The sequence below is a fragment of the Sminthopsis crassicaudata genome, chromosome 6, assembly GCF_048593235.1.
Source record: "Sminthopsis crassicaudata isolate SCR6 chromosome 6, ASM4859323v1, whole genome shotgun sequence".
NCBI lineage: Eukaryota > Metazoa > Chordata > Mammalia > Dasyuromorphia > Dasyuridae > Sminthopsis > Sminthopsis crassicaudata.
In genome coordinates, this window is record NC_133622.1 from 197562082 (window position 1) to 197586694 (window position 24613).

The 24613-nt window shown below is 39.6% G+C and overlaps 5 long non-coding RNA genes across 5 annotated transcripts; 1 reads left to right on the forward strand and 4 right to left on the reverse strand.

Annotated features, from left to right (window-relative positions):
- Positions 1-455: 455 nt before the first annotated feature.
- On the reverse strand, positions 456-4797 carry LOC141546672 (uncharacterized). Its single transcript, XR_012483379.1, has 3 exons — positions 4765-4797; positions 1712-1819; positions 456-999 (listed from the first exon to the last, which is right to left on the reverse strand). It is a non-coding gene; the product is annotated as an uncharacterized LOC141546672 (long non-coding RNA).
- Positions 4798-4863: 66 nt separating this feature from the next.
- LOC141546684 (uncharacterized) lies at positions 4864-8737 on the forward strand. The gene is made up of 4 exons (XR_012483393.1): positions 4864-5393; positions 5597-5720; positions 7001-7161; positions 8420-8737. It is a non-coding gene; the product is annotated as an uncharacterized LOC141546684 (long non-coding RNA).
- LOC141546675 (uncharacterized) lies at positions 6583-10914 on the reverse strand. The gene is made up of 3 exons (XR_012483383.1): positions 10889-10914; positions 7837-7944; positions 6583-7151 (listed from the first exon to the last, which is right to left on the reverse strand). It is a non-coding gene; the product is annotated as an uncharacterized LOC141546675 (long non-coding RNA).
- A 1793-nt stretch (positions 10915-12707) lies between these two features.
- LOC141546678 (uncharacterized) lies at positions 12708-17039 on the reverse strand. Its single transcript, XR_012483385.1, has 3 exons — positions 17014-17039; positions 13962-14069; positions 12708-13276 (listed from the first exon to the last, which is right to left on the reverse strand). It is a non-coding gene; the product is annotated as an uncharacterized LOC141546678 (long non-coding RNA).
- A 1791-nt stretch (positions 17040-18830) lies between these two features.
- LOC141546683 (uncharacterized) lies at positions 18831-23151 on the reverse strand. The gene is made up of 3 exons (XR_012483392.1): positions 23128-23151; positions 20076-20183; positions 18831-19399 (listed from the first exon to the last, which is right to left on the reverse strand). It is a non-coding gene; the product is annotated as an uncharacterized LOC141546683 (long non-coding RNA).
- Between the last annotated feature and the right edge of the window lie 1462 nt (positions 23152-24613).

The following is a 24613-nucleotide window of genomic DNA, read 5'->3' on the forward strand; positions in this document are numbered from 1 at the left end:
CTTAATCTGTGTTTGCCTCAATTTCCTCCTCTGTAAATTGGGAATGATACAATCATGTTTGCTCCACAGAGGATAAGCCTCTGAGAACTATTTGTTTTCAAGTAGAGTCACAGCATCGTGGATTTTGAGCTGGCAGCAATATTTCAGGGTTTCTACTTCCATATTTTACAAAGAAAGTCACTGAGACACAAGGAGGTTTAGTATAGTTAATATATTGTTCAAGCGCATACAAGTTGTAAGTGGCAGAGACAAGATTCAAACAGATCCTGTTAATACTATCGTGTTACCTCTAAGTGTTCATTATATATGGGTGTATGGGTGTCCATATATGTGTGTGTATATTTCCATACTCCAATCTTCTAACCTATAACTAAACATATTTACTCTTAAAAAAAAAAAAGTGGTGGGATGGGTTAGGGGAAAGACACTGTAATAAAGTAACATTAAACAAGTGGTATTTTGCTCTGCTGTTTATTTCTTACTTTCATGACTTTATATTATCACTTTAAACTCCCTGAGCCTCAGTTTCCTCACATGTTAAATGAGATAGTTGAGCTCCATGACCACTAGGAAACTACATTTCCAGTTCTAAAATTGCGATTCCACAGTGAAAATCTAGCAACATTGTGTCCTAATGTAAGATCTGTATTTGATCATTAATGAGTCATATATTTTCTCTTGGATTTTATATAGTTCATTTGTAGCAACATTAACCTGGCATTCCCTTCTGAGGGCTGACCCCATCCTTGTTGTGGTGACTGTTAGAGGTGGGCCGCCCTCATCCCGGTGACCATCCACTCCAGATCCTCTTTGTGGTTGGTGGGGTGACAATATCAGAAGCCAAAATGTTGAAAGATCTCGTTTCTTCCCTGAAGCCTGGAACACAGGTACCGAACCCGAAATAACAGGACATGCATCTCCCTGGCCCAAGGATGGGAGAGTCTGGCTGTTCCCACAAGACTTGGTCTGAGCCTTAGGGGTAGCATTTGAGGAGATGATCTATAGAATTCGGGAGATGGTGAAGCACTGTGTAAAGGTCAGATAATTCTCTTACTACTACCATTATTACTTGTACTCTTACCCCTATTATTATTACTACTATTTCTACTATTACTCCTCTTCCTACTCCTATTAGTATTACTCCTACGATTACTACTATTACTCTTCCACCAACTACTACAATTACTGCCACTCTTATTATTGTTATTATTCCTTCTAGATCTCTTCCTCCTGCTACTAGTGCTATCATTGCTCCTATTACTATTAATACTCCTTTTACTACCACTACTACTATTATTTCTACTACCACTTTTACTATTTCTATTACTCCTACTAGTACTGCTACTCCTACTCCTACTCCTACTAGTGTCACTCCTATTCCTATCATTATTACTGTTGCTATTACTACTTCTTCTACTACTATTATTCCTACTCCTATTATTATTAATACTACTACCATTACTATTACTTTTATCATTACTACTCTTTTTACTACTTCTATCACTACTTTTATTCCTCTTCCTATTACTGTTACTACTCATAATACTCCTACTTCTTCTACGCCTCCACCTCCTACTACTGCCACTACTCCTTTGTCCGGAAGTCCATATGTTTTCTAAATAAAGAGGTTTCCTAAAAAATATTGTTAAAAGAAGACTTGCGCATAAAGCCTGAGCACAATCCTCATCAGATGAGCAGTTGACTTGCTTACCTTGGCCATGGAGACCTCATTGTGTGATGCTCATTGTGACATGCCGGAGAACACCCAAAGTTTTCTGACTTAAAGGTGATGTTCTCTTCCCAACAACCCAGTTGGATCCTGACAGCAAAGGGAGTAGTATGTGAATAGAAGAATGGATGAGTGGACTAATAGACTGGTAGACTAGATACATAGATTCCTGGTGATGGATGGATCAGATAGAGAAGATAAACAAATAGATTGAATAGATACACTTAATGCATAGTTAAAAAGATAATGATGGATAGATAAGTGAAAAGATAGATTTATAGTAGAAAAGTTTATAGGTAGAAAAGTGATTTATAGGAAGAAAAGTGATTTATAGGTAGCAAACAGCTCTATAGGAAGAAAAGCCATTTATAGGTAGAAAAGAGATATTTAGATTAAAAAAAGGGATTTAGAAGTAGAAAAGAGATTTATAGGCAGAAGAGAATGAATAGCTGGATTAAAATATACATACAACCCCCCCCCAAAATATTGCAGTTCGTGGATGGTTTTTCCAGTATATCAAATGGACACATATCTTTCACTTATGCTTTCACATTTTATCTTTTCAGGCAACCTATAAGCCAATACTGAAGCAAAGGAGATACTGAAGCCAGAGTGACCAGATTCTGGCGATATTGAAAACATGTCTTTGGAAATCTACTTGAAACGGGATTTAGATTGTTGTTGGGGAGTTTTGATCTATACTTTGGAGTTTATTGCACTGGTGGGGGGAAGGGGAGAGAGGATGTTTCTGAGTTTGATTGTTGGGGAGTTTTGATATCTATACTTTGGAGTTTATTGTACTGGTGGGGGGAAGGGGAGAGATGATGTTTCTGAGTTTGATGTGTTTTTAAAAATAAAAAATGTTTTTTTTTCTGTTTCCAAAAGTTTCAAGTTGTCATTCTTTCAGCTCCCACATGATTAGTGATATTTCCCAGTTTCTTCTTTACTATCTGATGATTATATTTGCCAGCTGGTTAATCCTAAAGAAATACTTGTTGGCAAACTTATTGGGTAAACAACATTTTTCCCTTATTTGCAGCTAGCCCATACTGCTGATGGGTAAAGCTGGCTATCCTATCTGGGTTTGGGAATAAGAGAGGGAGGCAGATTTGTTCTTCTTTGAGATTGTGAAAAAACTGTAAGCAGGCCCTTTGCCATCAGAGGCTGGGGACCGTCTGAAAATCTGGGAGCAAAGAGGTAGTGGGGGTTAACAAGCAGCAGGGCTGTTGTGTTCTAGCCAGAGAAGTTCCAGAGAAGCTCGGAACTGGCCCTGCTGAAGTCTTTTGGATCTTCCTGGAGGAGCAGAGCAGCCATTCTACACCAGAAGGGCAATTCAGAATGACAAGGGACTGGCTTAGAGATTTGCATCCAGGTGCTTCCCCTCAGCTCTAGGGGAAGGCTGAGCCAGAAAATAATTGGTGTCCCCACAGGCTTGTGCTAGAGCCCCCCATTCCCCCTTTGAAGTTTCTTCTGCCTGACTTGTGCTCATTATAATCTATATGACTGAAATGTCAAACTTCGGTTTCTGAAAATCTAACCTTTCTTCAGAAGCTGGGAACCTAAATCCCCTGGATGAAGAAGGGGGATAGTAAGAGTGCTAGAAAAGCAAATGGGTGCTCTGGAGACGGCAAGATTGGAGATGGGAAAACCCCGTCTGATTTGATTCCATAGATAGTGTCAAAGGTCAGGTTAGCCACAAAAGATGTTTGCACTGATTGATAAAGCTGGAACAATACCTCTTGGGAATTGATGTACAGGCTCTGGCAAGAAAATGAAACCAAACTAACTCCCAAGCAGGATGCAGCCTTAATTGGCTGAAGGGCCCCAGAAGACCCTGGACAAGCCAGTCAAGCCGGCTTCCAGAGCTAGTCCTTAGCTTGGCCTTGGGAATCCTCCCAGGGGGTGGAAGAGGAGGAGGTCTGGATTGCTCTCTGACAGCACCTTCTCATCCTCCATCTTGGGCTTTCCACTTCTGGGCTTGGGCTTGGAGGGTCTCATCTACAGAAAACCACCTTCTTGAGGGCAAGAACTGTTGGAGTTTTTCCTTGGTAGCTCTGCCATTTTTCCACTTCGAATCACTTCCGATTTACCAATATTTATTAAGGAAACAAGCATTTATTAAACTCCTATGTACCAAGCACTGTGCTAAGCACTTTACACATATTCTCTCCTGAACATCACTGGGAGGTAGGTGCTAATATCCACTCTCTCAGTTAAAGAAACTGAGGCAACAGGTCAGCAAAATAGAGGCGAGATTGAAACAGATCTTGTCTTGTACAGACAACCCTGGCCTAATTAACAAGGGGATTCTAGATCTGCAGCGTTCAATGGGGTGTTTTCCAAATTCTACATGATGAAAGGTACCGGATGAAGCGGTCTGGGGTCTTAACCGTGGCCCTAGCTCCTTCTGCTTTGCAGCCAAACCCTAGGCTCCATCCCAAGAGCAATATGTGGGCTTGGCTCCCTTTCCCGCTGGTGCTTCTACTCATGTCCCCAGTTTCTGGTCCCTGTGTCCTTTGTGACCATATCATTCATCTGGTAGCCCACCTCATCCATCTTCCTTAGACTACTCAATCAGCAAAGCTCAATTAAACAAGGAGCAAACATATATTACATACTCACTAGGGGTCGTATATTTCACTAGACCCTGGAGACATAAAGGTAAAAACAAAATGGTCTTGCCCGCAAAGTTTATATTCTATTGGGGAAAATGATGTCAACAAAAAGAACTAGGAAGACAATCTATGCATAAGCAAGATAATTGTATAAATATTTTTACATACATTGGATTAAGCATATATTTTCATATATTTAACATGTGAATCCCCTGTCATCTTCCCTGTCATCTAGGGGAAGAGGTGGAAGGAAGGAGGGGAAAAGTTGGAAGAGAAGGTTTTGCAAGGGTCAGTGTTAAAAACTTACCCCTTCATATGTTTTGTAAATAAAAAGCTTTCCTCAAACAATTTTTAAAAAGAAAAAAAACCCACATACCAGGTGAGCACTACCCTCATCTGATGAGCATTTGCTTTGCTTACCTTCTCCATGGAGACCTCATTGTGTCATGCCCATTGTGACACGCCTGAGAACACCCAAGGTTTTCTGACTTAAAGGGGATGTTCTCTCCCCAACAACCCAGTTGGATCCTGACAGCCAAGGGAGTAGTATGTGAATAGAAGAATAGATGAGTGGACAAATAGACTAATAGACTAGATACATAGATAAGTGCTGATAGATAGATGGGATAGATAGGGTAAACAAATAGATTCAATAGATACACTTGATGCATAGTTAAATAGATAATGATGGGTAGATAAGTGAAAAGATAGATTTATAGTAGAAAAGTTTATAGGTAGAAAAGATATTTATAGGAAAAAAAAGTGATTTATAGTTAGAAAAGAGATTTATATGAAAAAAGCGATACATAGGTAGAAAAGAGATATATATAGTTAAAAAAGTGATTTAGGAGAAGAAACGAGATTTATAGGTAGAAAAGAGATGTATAGGCAGAAGAGAATGAATAGCTGCCTTAAATTATACATAGATAATGAAGGAGTCAATGGAGGGTTAGGTAAATCAGTAAATAAATTACTGGAGAGAGAGATCCATTTGGGCCCTCATCAGCATGATACCAAGGGCTGCTGTCATAGATTGAGACTGCCTTCACGTCAGTATTAAACTATTATATTTTATTCTTCAATATTATAGAAGCTAAAATGGTTGCTTTCTATCTGGCTTGGGAAATTGTTGACTTCTCTTTCTTCCCCTCTTCCCCCACGCCCCCCCAAAATTGCATTTTGTGGATGGTTATTCTAGTAGATCAATTGGACACATATCTTTCACTTATGCTGTAACATTTTACCTTTTCAGGCATCCTATAAGCCACTGCTGAAGCAGAGGAGATACTGAACCAGTTGTGACCAGATGCTGGCGATATTGAACGCATCTTAAGCCTCGGGATCGACTTAAAACGGGATTTAACCTGTTCATGAAGGTAAAGCATCTACATAGAGATAATGTACCTGCAGCTTCCCTCCTGCAGTCAGTGTTAATAGGAGATCAAGGTAGGGCCTGGTTGCTGACTAGCCCTATATGTAAACTAGAAGTACAAATAATCTGGGAAATAGAGAGCCTACACTTAAAAGCAAACAAACAAACAAAAGCAAATTCTTTTAGTTCGGAAACTATTTTCTTTTTCCTCATCCTATGGCTGGTTCCCAGAAAAAAAATGACTTGCTCATATTAGAGGTTTCATAAATGCTTGTTAAATTCAATTACATATAGATGAAGACTTTTTCTAAAATTATAGGCAGCTGGCTGGTTCAGTGGATAACACTGTTGGACCTCCCTTGAATCAGCAACTGATTTCAAACACCAGCTGTAGGACTCTGGGCAAGTCACTTAATCTGTGTTTGCCTCAATTTCCTCCTCTGTAAATTGGGAATGATACAATCATGTTTGCTCCACAGAGGATAAGCCTCTGAGAACTATTTGTTTTCAAGTAGAGTCACAGCATCGTGGATTTTGAGCTGGCAGCAATATTTCAGGGTTTCTACTTCCATATTTTACAAAGAAAGTCACTGAGACACAAGGAGGTTTAGTATAGTTAATATATTGTTCAAGCGCATACAAGTTGTAAGTGGCAGAGACAAGATTCAAACAGATCCTGTTAATACTATCGTGTTACCTCTAAGTGTTCATTATATATGGGTGTATGGGTGTCCATATATGTGTGTGTATATTTCCATACTCCAATCTTCTAACCTATAACTAAACATATTTACTCTTAAAAAAAAAAAGTGGTGGGATGGGGTAGGGGAAAGACACTGTAATAAAGTAACATTAAACAAGTGGTATTTTGCTCTGCTGTTTATTTCTTACTTTCATGACTTTATATTATCACTTTAAACTCCCTGAGCCTCAGTTTTCTCACATGTTAAATGAGATAGTTGAGCTCCATGACCACTAGGAAACTACATTTCCAGTTCTAAAATTGTGATTCCACAGTGAAAATCTAGCAACATTGTGTCCTAATGTAAGATCTGTATTTGATCATTAATGAGTCATATATTTTCTCTTGGATTTTATATAGTTCATTTGTAGCAACATTAACCTGGCATTCCCTTCTGAGGGCTGACCCCATCCTTGTTGTGGTGACTGTTAGAGGTGGGCCGCCCTCATCCCGGTGACCATCCACTCCAGATCCTCTTTGTGGTTGGTGGGGTGACAATATCAGAAGCCAAAATGTTGAAAGATCTCGTTTCTTCCCTGAAGCCTGGAACACAGGTACCGAACCCGAAATAACAGGACATGCATCTCCCTGGCCCAAGGATGGGAGAGTCTGGCTGTTCCCACAAGACTTGGTCTGAGCCTTAGGGGTAGCATTTGAGGAGATGATCTATAGAATTCGGGAGATGGTGAAGCACTGTGTAAAGGTCAGATAATTCTCTTACTACTACTATTATTACTTGTACTCTTACGCCTATTATTATTACTACTATTTCTACTATTACTCCTCTTCCTACTCCTATTAGTATTACTCCTACGATTACTACTATTACTCTTCCACCCACTACTACAATTACTGCCACTCTTATTATTGTTATTATTCCTTCTAGATCTCTTCCTCCTGCTACTAGTACTATCATTGCTCCTATTCCTATTAATACTCCTTTTACTACCACTACTACTATTATTTCTACTACCACTTTTACTATTTCTATTACTATTACTCCTACTGCTACTGCTACTCCTACTCCTACTAGTGTCACTCCTATTCCTATCATTATTACTGTTGCTATTACTACTTCTTCTACTACTATTATTCCTACTCCTATTATTATTAGTACTACTACCATTACTATTACTTTTATCATTACTACTCTTTTTACTACTTCTATCACTACTTTTATTCCTCTTCCTATTACTGTTACTACTCATACTACTCCTACTTCTTCTACGCCTCCACCTCCTACTACTGCCACTACTCCTTTGTCCGGAAGTCCATATGTTTTCTAAATAAAGAGGTTTCCTAAAAAATATTGTTAAAAGAAGACTTGCGCATAAAGCCTGAGCACAATCCTCATCAGATGAGCAGTTGACTTGCTTACCTTGGCCATGGAGACCTCATTGTGTGATGCTCATTGTGACATGCCGGAGAACACCCAAAGTTTTCTGACTTCAAGGTGATGTTCTCTTCCCAACAACCCAGTTGGATCCTGACAGCAAAGGGAGTAGTATGTGAATAGAAGAATGCATGAGTGGACTAATAGACTGATAGACTAGATACATAGATTCCTGGTGATGGATGAATGGGATAGAGAAGATAAACAAATAGATTGAATAGATACACTTAATGCATAGTTAAAAAGATAATGATGGATAGATAAGTGAAAAGATAGATTTATAGTAGAAAAGTTTATAGGTAGAAAAGTGATTTATAGGAAGAAAAGTGATTTATAGGTAGCAAACAGCTCTATAGGAAGAAAAGCCATTTATAGGTAGAAAAGAGATATTTAGATTAAAAAAAGGGATTTAGAAGTAGAAAAGAGATTTATAGGCAGAAGAGAATGAATAGCTGGATTAAAATATACATACAACCCCCCCCAAAATATTGCAGTTCGTGGATGGTTTTTCCAGTATATCAAATGGACACATATCTTTCACTTATGCTTTCACATTTTTTCTTTTCAGGCAACCTATAAGCCAATACTGAAGCAAAGGAGATACTGAAGCCAGAGTGACCAGATTCTGGCGATATTGAAAACATGTCTTTGGAAATCTACTTGAAACGGGATTTAGATTGTTGTTGGGGAGTTTTGATCTATACTTTGGAGTTTATTGCACTGGTGGGGGGAAGGGGAGAGAGGATGTTTCTGAGTTTGATTGTTGGGGAGTTTTGATATCTATACTTTGGAGTTTATTGTACTGGTGGGGGGAAGGGGAGAGATGATGTTTCTGAGTTTGATGTGTTTTTAAAAATAAAAAATGTTTTTTTTTCTGTTTCCAAAAGTTTCAAGTTGTCATTCTTTCAGCTCCCACATGATTAGTGATATTTCCCAGTTTCTTCTTTACTATCTGATGATTATATTTGCCAGCTGGTTAATCCTAAAGAAATACTTGTTGGCAAACTTATTGGGTAAACAACATTTTTCCCTTATTTGCAGCTAGCCCATACTGCTGATGGGTAAAGCTGGCTATCCTATCTGGGTTTGGGAATAAGAGAGGGAGGCAGATTTGTTCTTCTTTGAGATTGTGAAAAAACTGTAAGCAGGCCCTTTGCCATCAGAGGCTGGGGACCGTCTGAAAATCTGGGAGCAAAGAGGTAGTGGGGGTTAACAAGCAGCAGGGCTGTTGTGTTCTAGCCAGAGAAGTTCCAGAGAAGCTCGGAACTGGCCCTGCTGAAGTCTTTTGGATCTTCCTGGAGGAGCAGAGCAGCCATTCTACACCAGAAGGGCAATTCAGAATGACAAGGGACTGGCTTAGAGATTTGCATCCAGGTGCTTCCCCTCAGCTCTAGGGGAAGGCTGAGCCAGAAAATAATTGGTGTCCCCACAGGCTTGTGCTAGAGCCCCCCATTCCCCCTTAGAAGTTTCTTCTGCCTGACTTGTGCTCATTATAATCTATATGACTGAAATGTCAAACTTCGGTTTCTGAAAATCTAACCTTTCTTCAGAAGCTGGGAACCTAAATCCCCTGGATGAAGAAGGGGGATAGTAAGAGTGCTAGAAAAGCAAATGGGTGCTCTGGAGACGGCAAGATTGGAGATGGGAAAACCCCGTCTGATTTGATTCCATAGATAGTGGCAAAGGTCAGGTTAGCCACAAAAGATGTTTGCACTGATTGATAAAGCTGGAACAATACCTCTTGGGAATTGATGTACAGGCTCTGGCAAGAAAATGAAACCAAACTAACTCCCAAGCAGGATGCAGCCTTAATTGGCTGAAGGGCCCCAGAAGACCCTGGACAAGCCAGTCAAGCCGGCTTCCAGAGCTAGTCCTTAGCTTGGCCTTGGGAATCCTCCCAGGGGGTGGAAGAGGAGGAGGTCTGGATTGCTCTCTGACAGCACCTTCTCATCCTCCATCTTGGGCTTTCCACTTCTGGGCTTGGGCTTGGAGGGTCTCATCTACAGAAAACCACCTTCTTGAGGGCAAGAACTGTTGGAGTTTTTCCTTGGTAGCTCTGCCATTTTTCCACTTCGAATCACTTCCGATTTACCAATATTTATTAAGGAAACAAGCATTTATTAAACTCCTATGTACCAAGCACTGTGCTAAGCACTTTACACATATTCTCTCCTGAACATCACTGGGAGGTAGGTGCTAATATCCACTCTCTCAGTTAAAGAAACTGAGGCAACAGGTCAGCAAAATAGAGGCGAGATTGAAACAGATCTTGTCTTGTACAGACAACCCTGGCCTAATTAACAAGGGGATTCTAGATCTGCAGCGTTCAATGGGGTGTTTTCCAAATTCTACATGATGAAAGGTACCGGATGAAGCGGTCTGGGGTCTTAACCGTGGCCCTAGCTCCTTCTGCTTTGCAGCCAAACCCTAGGCTCCATCCCAAGAGCAATATGTGGGCTTGGCTCCCTTTCCCGCTGGTGCTTCTACTCATGTCCCCAGTTTCTGGTCCCTGTGTCCTTTGTGACCATATCATTCATCTGGTAGCCCACCTCATCCATCTTCCTTAGACTACTCAATCAGCAAAGCTCAATTAAACAAGGAGCAAACATATATTACATACTTACTAGGGGTCGTATATTTCACTAGACCCTGGAGACATAAAGGTAAAAACAAAATGGTCTTGCCCGCAAAGTTTATATTCTATTGGGGAAAATGATGTCAACAAAAAGAACTAGGAAGACAATCTATGCATAAGCAAGATAATTGTATAAATATTTTTACATACATTGGATTAAGCATATATTTTCATATATTTAACATGTGAATCCCCTGTCATCTTCCCTGTCATCTAGGGGAAGAGGTGGAAGGAAGGAGGGGAAAAGTTGGAAGAGAAGGTTTTGCAAGGGTCAGTGTTAAAAACTTACCCCTTCATATGTTTTGTAAATAAAAAGCTTTCCTCAAACAATTTTTAAAAAGAAAAAAAACCCACATACCAGGTGAGCACTACCCTCATCTGATGAGCATTTGCTTTGCTTACCTTCTCCATGGAGACCTCATTGTGTCATGCCCATTGTGACACGCCTGAGAACACCCAAGGTTTTCTGACTTAAAGGGGATGTTCTCTCCCCAACAACCCAGTTGGATCCTGACAGCCAAGGGAGTAGTATATGAATAGAAGAATAGATGAGTGGACAAATAGACTAATAGACTAGATACATAGATAAGTGCTGATAGATAGATGGGATAGATAGGGTAAACAAATAGATTAAATAGATACACTTGATGCATAGTTAAATAGATAATGATGGGTAGATAAGTGACAAGATAGATTTATAGTAGAAAAGTTTATAGGTAGAAAAGATATTTATAGGAAAAAAAAGTGATTTATAGTTAGAAAAGAGATTTATATGAAAAAAGCGATACATAGGTAGAAAAGAGATATATATAGTTAAAAAAGTGATTTAGGAGAAGAAACGAGATTTATAGGTAGAAAAGAGATTTATAGGCAGAAGAGAATGAATAGCTGCCTTAAATTATACATAGATAATGAAGGAGTCAATGGAGGGTTAGGTAAATCAGTAAATAAATTACTGGAGAGAGAGATCCATTTGGGCCCTCATCAGCATGATACCAAGGGCTGCTGTCATAGATTGAGACTGCCTTCACGTCAGTATTAAACTATTATATTTTATTCTTCAATATTATAGAAGCTAAAATGGTTGCTTTCTATCTGGCTTGGGAAATTGTTGACTTCTCTTTCTTCCCCTCTTCCCCCACGCCCCCCCAAAATTGCATTTTGTGGATGGTTATTCTAGTAGATCAATTGGACACATATCTTTCACTTATGCTGTAACATTTTACCTTTTCAGGCATCCTATAAGCCACTGCTGAAGCAGAGGAGATACTGAACCAGTTGTGACCAGATGCTGGCGATATTGAACGCATCTTAAGCCTCGGGATCGACTTAAAACGGGATTTAACCTGTTCATGAAGGTAAAGCATCTACATAGAGATAATGTACCTGCAGCTTCCCTCCTGCAGTCAGTGTTAATAGGAGATCAAGGTAGGGCCTGGTTGCTGACTAGCCCTATATGTAAACTAGAAGTACAAATAATCTGGGAAATAGAGAGCCTACACTTAAAAGCAAACAAACAAACAAAAGCAAATTCTTTTAGTTCGGAAACTATTTTCTTTTTCCTCATCCTATGGCTGGTTCCCAGAAAAAAAATGACTTGCTCATATTAGAGGTTTCATAAATGCTTGTTAAATTCAATTACATATAGATGAAGACTTTTTCTAAAATTATAGGCAGCTGGCTGGTTCAGTGGATAACACTGTTGGACCTCCCTTGAATCAGCAACTGATTTCAAACACCAGCTGTAGGACTCTGGGCAAGTCACTTAATCTGTGTTTGCCTCAATTTCCTCCTCTGTAAATTGGGAATGATACAATCATGTTTGCTCCACAGAGGATAAGCCTCTGAGAACTATTTGTTTTCAAGTAGAGTCACAGCATCGTGGATTTTGAGCTGGCAGCAATATTTCAGGGTTTCTACTTCCATATTTTACAAAGAAAGTCACTGAGACACAAGGAGGTTTAGTATAGTTAATATATTGTTCAAGCGCATACAAGTTGTAAGTGGCAGAGACAAGATTCAAACAGATCCTGTTAATACTATCGTGTTACCTCTAAGTGTTCATTATATATGGCTGTATGGGTGTCCATATATGTGTGTGTATATTTCCATACTCCAATCTTCTAACCTATAACTAAACATATTTACTCTTAAAAAAAAAAAAGTGGTGGGATGGGGTAGGGGAAAGACACTGTAATAAAGTAACATTAAACAAGTGGTATTTTGCTCTGCTGTTTATTTCTTACTTTCATGACTTTATATTATCACTTTAAACTCCCTGAGCCTCAGTTTTCTCACATGTTAAATGAGATAGTTGAGCTCCATGACCACTAGGAAACTACATTTCCAGTTCTAAAATTGTGATTCCACAGTGAAAATCTAGCAACATTGTGTCCTAATGTAAGATCTGTATTTGATCATTAATGAGTCATATATTTTCTCTTGGATTTTATATAGTTCATTTGTAGCAACATTAACCTGGCATTCCCTTCTGAGGGCTGACCCCATCCTTGTTGTGGTGACTGTTAGAGGTGGGCCGCCCTCATCCCGGTGACCATCCACTCCAGATCCTCTTTGTGGTTGGTGGGGTGACAATATCAGAAGCCAAAATGTTGAAAGATCTCGTTTCTTCCCTGAAGCCTGGAACACAGGTACCGAACCCGAAATAACAGGACATGCATCTCCCTGGCCCAAGGATGGGAGAGTCTGGCTGTTCCCACAAGACTTGGTCTGAGCCTTAGGGGTAGCATTTGAGGAGATGATCTATAGAATTCGGGAGATGGTGAAGCACTGTGTAAAGGTCAGATAATTCTCTTACTACTACTATTATTACTTGTACTCTTACCCCTATTATTATTACTACTATTTCTACTATTACTCCTCTTCCTACTCCTATTAGTATTACTCCTACGATTACTACTATTACTCTTCCACCCACTACTACAATTACTGCCACTCTTATTATTGTTATTATTCCTTCTAGATCTCTTCCTCCTGCTACTAGTACTATCATTGCTCCTATTCCTATTAATACTCCTTTTACTACCACTACTACTATTATTTCTACTACCACTTTTACTATTTCTATTACTATTACTCCTACTGCTACTGCTACTCCTACTCCTACTAGTGTCACTCCTATTCCTATCATTATTACTGTTGCTATTACTACTTCTTCTACTACTATTATTCCTACTCCTATTATTATTAGTACTACTACCATTACTATTACTTTTATCATTACTACTCTTTTTACTACTTCTATCACTACTTTTATTCCTCTTCCTATTACTGTTACTACTCATACTACTCCTACTTCTTCTACGCCTCCACCTCCTACTACTGCCACTACTCCTTTGTCCGGAAGTCCATATGTTTTCTAAATAAAGAGGTTTCCTAAAAAATATTGTTAAAAGAAGACTTGCGCATAAAGCCTGAGCACAATCCTCATCAGATGAGCAGTTGACTTGCTTACCTTGGCCATGGAGACCTCATTGTGTGATGCTCATTGTGACATGCCGGAGAACACCCAAAGTTTTCTGACTTCAAGGTGATGTTCTCTTCCCAACAACCCAGTTGGATCCTGACAGCAAAGGGAGTAGTATGTGAATAGAAGAATGCATGAGTGGACTAATAGACTGATAGACTAGATACATAGATTCCTGGTGATGGATGAATGGGATAGAGAAGATAAACAAATAGATTGAATAGATACACTTAATGCATAGTTAAAAAGATAATGATGGATAGATAAGTGAAAAGATAGATTTATAGTAGAAAAGTTTATAGGTAGAAAAGTGATTTATAGGAAGAAAAGTGATTTATAGGTAGCAAACAGCTCTATAGGAAGAAAAGCCATTTATAGGTAGAAAAGAGATATTTAGATTAAAAAAAGGGATTTAGAAGTAGAAAAGAGATTTATAGGCAGAAGAGAATGAATAGCTGGATTAAAATATACATACAACCCCCCCCAAAATATTGCAGTTCGTGGATGGTTTTTCCAGTATATCAAATGGACACATATCTTTCACTTATGCTTTCACATTTTTTCTTTTCAGGCAACCTATAAGCCAATACTGAAGCAAAGGAGATACTGAAGCCAGAGTGACCAGATTCTGGCGATATTGAAAACATGTCTTTGGAAATCTACTTGAAACGGGATTTAGATTGTTGTTGGGGAGTTTTGATCTATACTTTGGAGTTTATTGCACTGGTGGGGGGAAGGGGAGAGAGGATGTTTCTGAGTTTGATTGTTGGGGAGTTTTGATATCTATACTTTGGAGTTTATTGTACTGGTGGGGGGAAGGGGAGAGATGATGTTTCTGAGTTTGATGTGTTTTTAAAAATAAAAAATGTTTTTTTTTCTGTTTCCAAAAGTTTCAAGTTGTCATTCTTTCAGCTCCCACATGATTAGTGATATTTCCCAGTTTCTTCTTTACTATCTGATGATTATATTTGCCAGCTGGTTAATCCTAAAGAAATACTTGTTGGCAAACTTATTGGGTAAACAACATTTTTCCCTTATTTGCAGCTAGCCCATACTGCTGATGGGTAAAGCTGGCTATCCTATCTGGGTTTGGGAATAAGAGAGGGAGGCAGATTTGTTCTTCTTTGAGATTGTGAAAAAACTGTAAGCAGGCCCTTTGCCATCAGAGGCTGGGGACCGTCTGAAAATCTGGGAGCAAAGAGGTAGTGGGGGTTAACAAGCAGCAGGGCTGTTGTGTTCTAGCCAGAGAAGTTCCAGAGAAGCTCGGAACTGGCCCTGCTGAAGTCTTTTGGATCTTCCTGGAGGAGCAGAGCAGCCATTCTACACCAGAAGGGCAATTCAGAATGACAAGGGACTGGCTTAGAGATTTGCATCCAGGTGCTTCCCCTCAGCTCTAGGGGAAGGCTGAGCCAGAAAATAATTGGTGTCCCCACAGGCTTGTGCTAGAGCCCCCCATTCCCCCTTAGAAGTTTCTTCTGCCTGACTTGTGCTCATTATAATCTATATGACTGAAATGTCAAACTTCGGTTTCTGAAAATCTAACCTTTCTTCAGAAGCTGGGAACCTAAATCCCCTGGATGAAGAAGGGGGATAGTAAGAGTGCTAGAAAAGCAAATGGGTGCTCTGGAGACAGCAAGATTGGAGATGGGAAAACCCCGTCTGATTTGATTCCATAGATAGTGGCAAAGGTCAGGTTAGCCACAAAAGATGTTTGCACTGATTGATAAAGCTGGAACAATACCTCTTGGGAATTGATGTACAGGCTCTGGCAAGAAAATGAAACCAAACTAACTCCCAAGCAGGATGCAGCCTTAATTGGCTGAAGGGCCCCAGAAGACCCTGGACAAGCCAGTCAAGCCGGCTTCCAGAGCTAGTCCTTAGCTTGGCCTTGGGAATCCTCCCAGGGGGTGGAAGAGGAGGAGGTCTGGATTGCTCTCTGACAGCACCTTCTCATCCTCCATCTTGGGCTTTCCACTTCTGGGCTTGGGCTTGGAGGGTCTCATCTACAGAAAACCACCTTCTTGAGGGCAAGAACTGTTGGAGTTTTTCCTTGGTAGCTCTGCCATTTTTCCACTTCGAATCACTTCCGATTTACCAATATTTATTAAGGAAACAAGCATTTATTAAACTCCTATGTACCAAGCACTGTGCTAAGCACTTTACACATATTCTCTCCTGAACATCACTGGGAGGTAGGTGCTAATATCCACTCTCTCAGTTAAAGAAACTGAGGCAACAGGTCAGCAAAATAGAGGCGAGATTGAAACAGATCTTGTCTTGTACAGACAACCCTGGCCTAATTAACAAGGGGATTCTAGATCTGCAGCGTTCAATGGGGTGTTTTCCAAATTCTACATGATGAAAGGTACCGGATGAAGCGGTCTGGGGTCTTAACCGTGGCCCTAGCTCCTTCTGCTTTGCAGCCAAACCCTAGGCTCCATCCCAAGAGCAATATGTGGGCTTGGCTCCCTTTCCCGCTGGTGCTTCTACTCATGTCCCCAGTTTCTGGTCCCTGTGTCCTTTGTGACCATATCATTCATCTGGTAGCCCACCTCATCCATCTTCCTTAGACTACTCAATCAGCAAAGCTCAATTAAACAAGGAGCAAACATATATTACATACTTACTAGGGGTCGTATATTTCACTAGACCCTGGAGACATAAAGGTAAAAACAAAATGGTCTTGCCCGCAAAGTTTATATTCTATTGGGGAAAATGATGTCAACAAAAAGAACTAGGAAGACAATCTATGCATAAGCAAGATAATTGTATAAATATTTTTACATACATTGGATTAAGCATATATTTTCATATATTTAACATGTGAATCCCCTGTCATCTTCCCTGTCATCTAGGGGAAGAGGTGGAAGGAAGGAGGGGAAAAGTTGGAAGAGAAGGTTTTGCAAGGGTCAGTGTTAAAAACTTACCCCTTCATATGTTTTGTAAATAAAAAGCTTTCCTCAAACAATTTTTAAAAAGAAAAAAAACCCACATACCAGGTGAGCACTACCCTCATCTGATGAGCATTTGCTTTGCTTACCTTCTCCATGGAGACCTCATTGTGTCATGCCCATTGTGACACGCCTGAGAACACCCAAGGTTTTCTGACTTAAAGGGGATGTTCTCTCCCCAACAACCCAGTTGGATCCTGACAGCCAAGGGAGTAGTATGTGAATAGAAGAATAGATGAGTGGACAAATAGACTAATAGACTAGATACATAGATAAGTGCTGATAGATAGATGGGATAGATAGGGTAAACAAATAGATTCAATAGATACACTTGATGCATAGTTAAATAGATAATGATGGGTAGATAAGTGAAAAGATAGATTTATAGTAGAAAAGTTTATAGGTAGAAAAGATATTTATAGGAAAAAAAAGTGATTTATAGTTAGAAAAGAGATTTATATGAAAAAAGCGATACATAGGTAGAAAAGAGATATATATAGTTAAAAAAGTGATTTAGGAGAAGAAACGAGATTTATAGGTAGAAAAGAGATGTATAGGCAGAAGAGAATGAATAGCTGCCTTAAATTATACATAGATAATGAAGGAGTCAATGGAGGGTTAGGTAAATCAGTAAATAAATTACTGGAGAGAGAGATCCATTTGGGCCCTCATCAGCATGATACCAAGGGCTGCTGTCATAGATTGAGACTGCCTTCACGTCAGTATTAAACTATTATATTTTATTCTTCAATATTATAGAAGCTAAAATGGTTGCTTTCTATCTGGCTTGGGAAATTGTTGACTTCTCTTTCTTCCCCTCTTCCCCCACGCCCCCCCAAAATTGCATTTTGTGGATGGTTATTCTAGTAGATCAATTGGACACATATCTTTCACTTATGCTGTAACATTTTACCTTTTCAGGCATCCTATAAGCCACTGCTGAAGCAGAGGAGATACTGAACCAGTTGTGACCAGATGCTGGCGATATTGAACGCATCTTAAGCCTCGGGATCGACTTAAAACGGGATTTAACCTGTTCATGAAGGTAAAGCATCTACATAGAGATAATGTACCTGCAGCTTCCCTCCTGCAGTCAGTGTTAATAGGAGATCAAGGTAGGGCCTGGTTGCTGACTAGCCCTATATGTAAACTAGAAGTACAAATAATCTGGGAAATAAAGAGCCTACACTTAAAAGCAAACAAACAAACAAAAGCAAATTCTTTTAGTTCGGAAACTATTTTCTTTTTCCTCATCCTATGGCTGGTTCCCAGAAAAAAGATGACTTGCTCATATTAGAGGTTTCATAAATGCTTGTTAAATTCAATTACATATAGATGAAGACTTTTTCTAAAATTATAGGCAGCTGGCTGGTTCAGTGGATAACACTGTTGGACCTCCCTTGAATCAGCAACTGATTTCAAACACCAGCTGTAGGACTCTGGGCAAGTCACTTAATCTGTGTTTGCCTCAATTTCCTCCTCTGTAAATTGGGAATGATACAATCATGTTTGCTCCACAGAGGATAAGGCTCTGAGAACTATTTGTTTTCAAGTAGAGTCACAGCATCGTGGATTTTGAGCTGGCAGCAATATTTCAGGGTTTCTACTTCCATATTTTACAAAGAAAGTCACTGAGACACAAGGAGGTTTAGTATAGTTAATATATTGTTCAAGCGCATACAAGTTGTAAGTGGCAGAGACAAGATTCAAACAGATCCTGTTAATACTATCGTGTTACCTCTAAGTGTTCATTATATATGGGTGTATGGGTGTCCATATATGTGTGTGTATATTTCCATACTCCAATCTTCTAACCTATAACTAAACATATTTACTCTTAAAAAAAAAAGTGGTGGGATGGGGTAGGGGAAAGACACTGTAATAAAGTAACATTAAACAAGTGGTATTTTGCTCTGCTGTTTATTTCTTACTTTCATGACTTTATATTATCACTTTAAACTCCCTGAGCCTCAGTTTCCTCACATGTTAAATGAGATAGTTGAGCTCCATGACCACTAGGAAACTACATTTCCAGTTCTAAAATTGTGATTCCACAGTGAAAATCTAGCAACATTGTGTCCTAATGTAAGATCTGTATTTGATCATTAATGAGTCATATATTTTCTCTTGGATTTTATATAGTTCATTTGTAGCAACATTAACCTGGCATTCCCTTCTGAGGGCTGACCCCATCCTTGTTGTGGTGACTGTTAGAGGTGGGCCGCCCTCATCCCGGTGACCATCCACTCCAGATCCTCTTTGTGGTTGGTGGGGTGACAATATCAGAAGCCAAAATGTTGAAAGATCTCGTTTCTTCCCTGAAGCCTGGAACACAGGTACCGAACCCGAAATAACAGGACATGCATCTCCCTGGCCCAAGGATGGGAGAGTCTGGCTGTTCCCACAAGACTTGGTCTGAGCCTTAGGGGTAGCATTTGAGGAGATGATCTATAGAATTCGGGAGATGGTGAAGCACTGTGTAAAGGTCAGATAATTCTCTTACTACTACCATTATTACTTGTACTCTTACCCCTATTATTATTACTACTATTTCTACTATTACTCCTCTTCCTACTCCTATTAGTATTACTCCTACGATTACTACTATTACTCTTCCACCAACTACTACAATTACTGCCACTCTTATTATTGTTATTATTCCTTCTAGATCTCTTCCTCCTGCTACTAGTACTATCATTGCTCCTATTACTATTAATACTCCTTTTACTACCACTACTATTATTTCTACTACCACTTTTACTATTACTATTACTCCTATTGCTACTGCTACTCCTACTCCTACTAGTGTCACTCCTATTCCTATCATTATTACTGTTGCTATTACTACTTCTTCTACTACTATTATTCCTACTCCTATTATTATTAGTACTACTACCATTACTATTACTTTTATCATTACTACTCTTTTTACTACTTCTATCACTACTTTTATTCCTCTTCCTATTACTGTTACTACTCATACTACTCCTACTTCTTCTACGCCTCCACCTCCTACTACTGCCACTACTCCTTTGTCCGGAAGTCCATATGTTTTCTAAATAAAGAGGTTTCCTAAAAAATATTGTTAAAAGAAGACTTGCGCATAAAGCCTGAGCACAATCCTCATCAGATGAGCAGTTGACTTGCTTACCTTGGCCATGGAGACCTCATTGTGTGATGCTCATTGTGACATGCCGGAGAACACCCAAAGTTTTCTGACTTAAGGGTGATGTTCTCTTCCCAACAACCCAGTTGGATCCTGACAGCAAAGGGAGTAGTATATGAATAGAAGAATGCATGAGTGGACTAATAGACTGATAGACTAGATACATAGATTCCTGGTGATGGATGAATGGGATAGAGAAGATAAACAAATAGATTGAATAGATACACTTAATGCATAGTTAAAAAGATAATGATGGATAGATAAGTGAAAAGATAGATTTATAGTAGAAAAGTTTATAGGTAGAAAAGTGATTTATAGGAAGAAAAGTGATTTATAGGTAGCAAACAGCTCTATAGGAAGAAAAGCCATTTATAGGTAGAAAAGAGATTTTTAGATTAAAAAAAGGGATTTAGAAGTAGAAAAGAGATTTATAGGCAGAAGAGAATGAATAGCTGGATTAAAATATACATACAACCCCCACCCAAAATATTGCAGTTTGTGGATGGTTTTTCCAGTATATCAAATGGACACATATCTTTCACTTATGCTTTAACATTTTATCTTTTCAGGCAACCTATAAGCCAGTACTGAAGCAAAGGAGATACTGAAGCCAGAGTGACCAGATTCTGGCGATATTGAAAACATGTCTTTGGAAATCTACTTGAAACGGGATTTAGATTGTTGTTGGGGAGTTTTGATCTATACTTTGGAGTTTATTGCACTGGTGGGGGGAAGGGGAGAGAGGATGTTTCTGAGTTTGATTGTTGGGGAGTTTTGATATCTATACTTTGGAGTTTATTGTACTGGTGGGGGGAAGGGGAGAGATGATGTTTCTGAGTTTGATGTGTTTTTAAAAATAAAAAAAATGTTTTTTTCTGTTCCAAAAGTTTCAAGTTGTCATTCTTTCAGCTCCCACATGATTAGTGATATTTCCCAGTTTCTTCTTTACTATCTGATGATTATATTTGCCAGCTGGTTAATCCTAAAGAAATACTTGTTGGCAAACTTATTGGGTAAACAACATTTTTCCCTTATTTGCAGCTAGCCCATACTGCTGATGGGTAAAGCTGGCTATCCTATCTGGGTTTGGGAATAAGAGAGGGAGGCAGATTTGTTCTTCTTTGAGATTGTGAAAAAACTGTAAGCAGGCCCTTTGCCATCAGAGGCTGGGGACCGTCTGAAAATCTGGGAGCAAAGAGGTAGTGGGGGTTAACAAGCAGCAGGGCTGTTGTGTTCTAGCCAGAGAAGTTCCAGAGAAGCTCGGAACTGGCCCTGCTGAAGTCTTCTGGATCTTCCTGGAGGAGCAGAGCAGCCATTCTACACCAGGAGGGCAATTCAGAATGACAAGGGACTGGCTTAGAGATTTGCATCCAGGTGCTTCCCCTCAGCTCTAGGGGAAGGCTGAGCCAGAAAATAATTGGTGTCCCCACAGGCTTGTGCTAGAGCCCCCCATTCCCCCTTTGAAGTTTCTTCTGCCTGACTTGTGCTCATTATAATCTATATGACTGAAATGTCAAACTTCTGTTTCTGAAAATCTAACCTTTCTTCAGAAGCTGGGAACCTAAATCCCCTGGATGAAGAAGGGGGATAGTAAGAGTGCTAGAAAAGCAAATGGGTGCTCTGGAGACGGCAAGATTGGAGATGGGAAAACCCCATCTGATTTGATTCCATAGATAGTGGCAAAGGTCAGGTTAGCCACAAAAGATGTTTGCACTGATTGATAAAGCTGGAACAATACCTCTTGGGAATTGATGTACAGGCTCTGGCAAGAAAATGAAACCAAACTAACTCCCAAGCAGGATGCAGCCTTAATTGGCTGAAGGGCCCCAGAAGACCCTGGACAAGCCAGTCAAGCCGGCTTCCAGAGCTAGTCCTTAGCTTGGCCTTGGGAATCCTCCCAGGGGGTGGAAGAGGAGGAGGTCTGGATTGCTCTCTGACAGCACCTTCTCATCCTCCATCTTGGGCTTTCCACTTCTGGGCTTGGGCTTGGAGGGTCTCATCTACAGAAAACCACCTTCTTGAGGGCAAGAACTGTTGGAGTTTTTCCTTGGTAGCTCTGCCATTTTTCCACTTCGAATCACTTCCGATTTACCAATATTTATTAAGGAAACAAGCATTTATTAAACTCCTATGTACCAAGCACTGTGCTAAGCACTTTACACATATTCTCTCCTGAACATCACTGGGAGGTAGGTGCTAATATCCACTCTCTCAGTTAAAGAAACTGAGGCAACAGGTCAGCAAAATAGAGGCGAGATTGAAACAGATCTTGTCTTGTACAGACAACCCTGGCCTAATTAACAAGGGGATTCTAGATCTGCAGCGTTCAATGGGGTGTTTTCCAAATTCTACATGATGAAAGGTACCGGATGAAGCGGTCTGGGGTCTTAACCGTGGCCCTAGCTCCTTCTGCTTTGCAGCCAAACCCTAGGCTCCATCCCAAGAGCAATATGTGGGCTTGGCTCCCTTTCCCGCTGGTGCTTCTACTCATGTCCCCAGTTTCTGGTCCCTGTGTCCTTTGTGACCATATCATTCATCTGGTAGCCCACCTCATCCATCTTCCTTAGACTACTCAATCAGCAAAGCTCAATTAAACAAGGAGCAAACATATATTACATACTTACTAGGGGTCGTATATTTCACTAGACCCTGGAGACATAAAGGTAAAAACAAAATGGTCTTGCCCGCAAAGTTTATATTCTATTGGGGAAAATGATGTCAACAAAAAGAACTAGGAAGACAATCTATGCATAAGCAAGATAATTGTATAAATATTTTTACATACATTGGATTAAGCATATATTTTCATATATTTAACATGTGAATCCCCTGTCATCTTCCCTGTCATCTAGGGGAAGAGGTGGAAGGAAGGAGGGGAAAAGTTGGAAGAGAAGGTTTTGCAAGGGTCAGTGTTAAAAACTTACCCCTTCATATGTTTTGTAAATAAAAAGCTTTCCTCAAACAATTTTTAAAAAGAAAAAAAACCCACATACCAGGTGAGCACTACCCTCATCTGATGAGCATTTGCTTTGCTTACCTTCTCCATGGAGACCTCATTGTGTCATGCCCATTGTGACACGCCTGAGAACACCCAAGGTTTTCTGACTTAAAGGGGATGTTCTCGCCCCAACAACCCAGTTGGATCCTGACAGCCAAGGGAGTAGTATGTGAATAGAAGAATAGATGAGTGGACAAATAGACTAATAGACTAGATACATAGATAAGTGCTGATAGATAGATGGGATAGATAGGGTAAACAAATAGATTCAATAGATACACTTGATGCATAGTTAAATAGATAATGATCGGTAGATAAGTGAAAAGATAGATTTATAGTAGAAAAGTTTATAGGTAGAAAAGATATTTATAGGAAAAAAAAGTGATTTATAGTTAGAAAAGAGATTTATATGAAAAAAGCGATACATAGGTAGAAAAGAGATATATATATATATAGTTAAAAAAGTGATTTAGGAGAAGAAACGAGATTTATAGGTAGAAAAGAGATTTATAGGCAGAAGAGAATGAATAGCTGCCTTAAATTATACATAGATAATGAAGGAGTCAATGGAGGGTTAGGTAAATCAGTAAATAAATTACTGGAGAGAGAGATCCATTTGGGCCCTCATCAGCATGATACCAAGGGCTGCTGTCATAGATTGAGACTGCCTTCACGTCAGTATTAAACTATTATATTTTATTCTTCAATATTATAGAAGCTAAAATGGTTGCTTTCTATCTGGCTTGGGAAATTGTTGACTTCTCCTTCTTCCCCTCTTCCCCCACGCCCCCCCAAAATTGCATTTTGTGGATGGTTATTCTAGTAGATCAATTGGACACATATCTTTCACTTATGCTGTAACATTTTACCTTTTCAGGCATCCTATAAGCCACTGCTGAAGCAGAGGAGATACTGAACCAGTTGTGACCAGATGCTGGCGCTATTGAACGCATCTTAAGCCTCGGGATCGACTTAAAACGGGATTTAACCTGTTCATGAAGGTAAAGCATCTACATAGAGATAATGTACCTGCAGCTTCCCTCCTGCAGTCAGTGTTAATAGGAGATCAAGGTAGGGCCTGGTTGCTGACTAGCCCTATATATAAACTAGAAGTACAAATAATCTGGGAAATAGAGAGCCTACACTTAAAAGCAAACAAACAAACAAAAGCAAATTCTTTTAGTTCGGAAACTCTTTTCTTTTTCCTCATCCTATGGCTGGTTCCCAGAAAAAAGATGACTTGCTCATATTAGAGGTTTCATAAATGCTTGTTAAATTCAATTACATATAGATGAAGACTTTTTCTAAAATTATAGGCAGCTGGCTGGTTCAGTGGATAACACTGTTGGACCTCCCTTGAATCAGCAACTGATTTCAAACACCAGCTGTAGGACTCTGGGCAAGTCACTTAATCTGTGTTTGCCTCAATTTTCTCCTCTGTAAATTGGGAATGATACAATCATGTTTGCTCCACAGAGGATAAGCCTCTGAGAACTATTTGTTTTCAAGTAGAGTCACAGCATCG